The sequence below is a fragment of the Lynx rufus genome, unplaced genomic scaffold (assembly GCF_022079265.1).
Source record: "Lynx rufus isolate CCGP_SWC_20201006 ecotype Redwood Valley unplaced genomic scaffold, mLynRuf1.p SCAF_7, whole genome shotgun sequence".
NCBI lineage: Eukaryota > Metazoa > Chordata > Mammalia > Carnivora > Felidae > Lynx > Lynx rufus.
In genome coordinates, this window is record NW_025814889.1 from 116,807,755 (window position 1) to 116,811,469 (window position 3,715).

Consider the following 3,715-nt stretch of genomic DNA (forward strand, 5'->3'; position numbering starts at 1 on the left):
TGCATAATAAAAAATTAGAGAATAGCACAAGATAGAATTTATAATCCAATGCTAAAAGTTGTGTATTGGCCACTCAGTATTGTGTGAAGTCAGGAAATAGCGGTTATCACTCAAAATTTCTAGAGAAATCTGCCTGGAAATGGTTTAAAGGACAGGTGGTATGCAGGGAGAAGTTGAAAAAATGCTCCATGTTGTAATGAATGAATTCACTAATTTGTTAATTAACAATAACAACAATAACATAACGACCCTTTAATTGAACACCTATAATATGCTAGTTTGCAGGATAGGTGTTATTACCTGCCCTCTTAGCCTTTCTGATCTGGGTTACAGGTGAAGTAATTGAGCTCTGAATTTTTAAATAATATGCCTGACATCACAATAAATTTCAGAACTGACATTTAAATTCAGGTGTGTTTGGTTTTAAAGCTCAGGGTTATTTCACTGTTTCACTAAAATTCATTCAGATTATCTCTGACAGTGTGGAAATTAGTATAGAAGTGGTGTTAAAGGGGATTGCAAACCCACATATCTGAGTTTGAGGTCACTTTTATGGCACAAAGGACTATATTCATTACCTTCAGCATTTATAATCAAGGGATAGATTAGAGATCAATAAGACATTGTTACTGCCTTCAAGGAGCTCGATGTGCCGGGGAAGACTGGCAATACAGTGTGATCAGTGTTATAATGATAAGAAAAGATCAGGGAAAGAAAAAGTTGAGGTTAATAGACCTGTTGTGTTCTAGCCCTGCTTCTGACATTAACTAATTTGTTGTTGTTGTTATTGTTTTTTTAAGTAGGCTCCATGCCCAACATGGGCTCAAACTCATGACTCTAAAATCTAGAGTCATATGCTCTACCAACTGAGCCAGCCAGGTGCCCCTGATAGTAACTAGTTTAGACAAGTCATTTAACTGATAACAAGTTTGTTTTTTCTTTCTTTTTTTTAAAAATAATTTTTAATGTTTTATTTATTTTTGAGAGAGAGAGAGAGAGAGAGAGAGAGAGAATGAGCAGGAGGGGAGGGGCAGAGAGAGAGGGAGACACAGAATCCAAAGCAGGCTGACCTGAGCTGAAGTCAGATACTTTAAACGACTGAGCCACCCAGGTGCCCCACAAGTTTGTTTTTTCTTCTGTAAAATGAAGGGGTATGACTAAATAAAGGAACTTCTTCGTTATTGAAAACTCATTGCTTTGTTTGAAAGTATTTATTTATTTTTTTGTTCGTTTATTTAAGTAATCTGTACACCCAACATGGGGCTTGAGCTCACACCCTGACATTAAGAGTCACATGCTCTTTGGACTGAGCCAGCCAGGTGCCCCCTCATTGTTCTTTTTTTTCCTAACTTTTAGTTCTATTTTTGCTTTTCCATTTCATTCATTCATTGAGTCACTCATCAGTCCTTCATTCCATCCACGTGTTCCAGGCACTACGTGGTACACTGGGAACACAAACATAAGATATGGTAACCCCTTCCCCCATAGGCTTGAGGTATGGATAGGTAAATTCAATGTAGTGTCACAATAGAGGCATTTACAAAGCGCTATGGGAAAATGGTGGAGAGAATGTGGGGTGGGATGAGGATGAGGATGGGGAGCAGAAAATTTGACAAGGAGGTGACATTTACAAAGACTCTCAAAGAGTCAGTAGGAGATTGCTAAAACAAGTGCACATGGGACTTCAAGGCCAACTTTTTTTTGGTGAAGCTGTGCTTGTACTGTCTGTGATCAGCTGCTTCTAGGATTGATTTAGCTAATTTGGCTGGTTGGACAAGCATCTTTTCTGTGTTTCTCACTTCATGTTTTCTTCCCCCAGAAACTATTCTCTTTCAAAGAGGACTGCCTTCCCAGACACAGTTGTATTTTATAAGTCTTTATCCCTCTAAAAGTCTAATATTCTAGCATGAATCTAAAAGATGTATTAGAGGGGCACCTGGGTGGCTCAGTTGGTTAAGTGTCTGACTCTTGATTTTGGCTTTGGTCATGATCTCACAGTTGTGGGATGGAGCCCTGAGTCAGACTCTGTGCTGATGGTGTGGAGCCTGCTTGGGACTCTCTCCGTGCCCCAACCCCCCTCTAAATAAATAAATAAACATTAAAAAAAAGATTGTGTTAGAGTATTATGAAATGTTATTGTGTCAAAACTCTGGAAGTAGGTGTGACCAGGAAAGATTTTCAGAGTATTAATTAGAAAAAAATTTTAGTGATTTTGGAGTCAAAACAGACCTTCATTCAGATTCCCTTTACCTGTGAAATGGGTGATCTCACAGAGTTGTTTTGAGGATTGAATGAGCTAATATATGTAAAAATAGACGTAGCCAATTACTTAGGTGCATGATAAATGGTATGTGTTTGCTGATAGTGGTGATAGTACCTTATTATGGTGATGTATTTTGTTGCTGAAGATAGCAATAGCTATAGTAAGAATGAACTACAGAGTTAAAAGTACTAGATTAGAGGGTTGCCTGGCTGGCTCAGTTGGTAGAACATTCAACTCTTGATTTCAGGGTTTTTAAGTCTGAGTCTCATGTTAGGTATATAGATTACTTAAAAATAAAAAATATATACATATATTTTTTGAGAGAGTACACACTTGCACACAAGCAAGGCACAGAGGGGCAAAGGGAGAGGTAGAGAGAGAATCTTAAGCAGGCTCCACTCCCAGTACAGAGCCCAATGTGGGGCTCAATCTCATGGCCATGAGATCATGGCCTGAGCCGAAAGGAGTTGGATGCTTAACCAACTAAGCTACCCAGGCACCCCAAAAATAAAATCTTGAAAAAAAAAGGTACTAGATTAGATGGTAGCAGATGATGATTTGTAACTCTGACAACCATTGTGCCTTATTATAGAGTAGAGATCAATTTCTTGATGATCCAATTTAAAGTTATATTGGTCATACATCTTTATTTATTTGTTCTTAAATTTTTTTTAAGTTTATTAATTTTTTTTAGTAATCACTATACCAAATGTGGGGCTTGAACTCATGACCTCGAGATCAAGAGTTGCATGGCCTTCTGACTGAGCCAGCCAGACGCTGCTGTTTGCTATACATCTAATATAGGGACAAATGGGTAATTATTTCTATGAATTTTTGTGTAATTTTCAAAAAATGTTTATTTATTTATTTTGAGAGAGAGAGAGTGCACACGTGTGAGTAGGAGAGGGACACAGAGAGGGAGGGAGAGAGAGAACCCTGATGTGGGGCTTGAACTCAAGAACCATGAGATCATGACCTGCGCTGCAATCAAGAGTCGGATGCTTGGGGCGCCTGGGTGGCTCAGTCGGTTAAGTGTCCGACTTCGGCTCAGGTCATGATCTCACGGTCCGTGAGTTTGAGCCCTGCGTTGGGTTCTGTGCTGACAGCTTAGAGCCTGGAGCCTGCTTCAGATTCTGTGTCTCCCTCTCTCTCTGACCCTCCCCCCCTTCATGCTCTGTCTCTCTCTGTCTCAAAAATAAATAAAACATTAAAAAAAAAAAGAGTCGGATGCTTAACTGAGTCACTCAGGTGCCCCACTTTATGTAATTTTTATAGTTAAAAAATGTTAAAGGAAATCATGGTGGGAAGAAACTCCATTTCTAAACATCTGTCTCCACACAGTCCAGGGGAGGAATTCTTCAGGGCCAGTCTGGCATTGGAAAAAAAGGGAGAAGAGAAGTTTGGGTTACAGAAGTGGGTACCTCACCTCCTGAGGTGCTTATATTTGAAAGT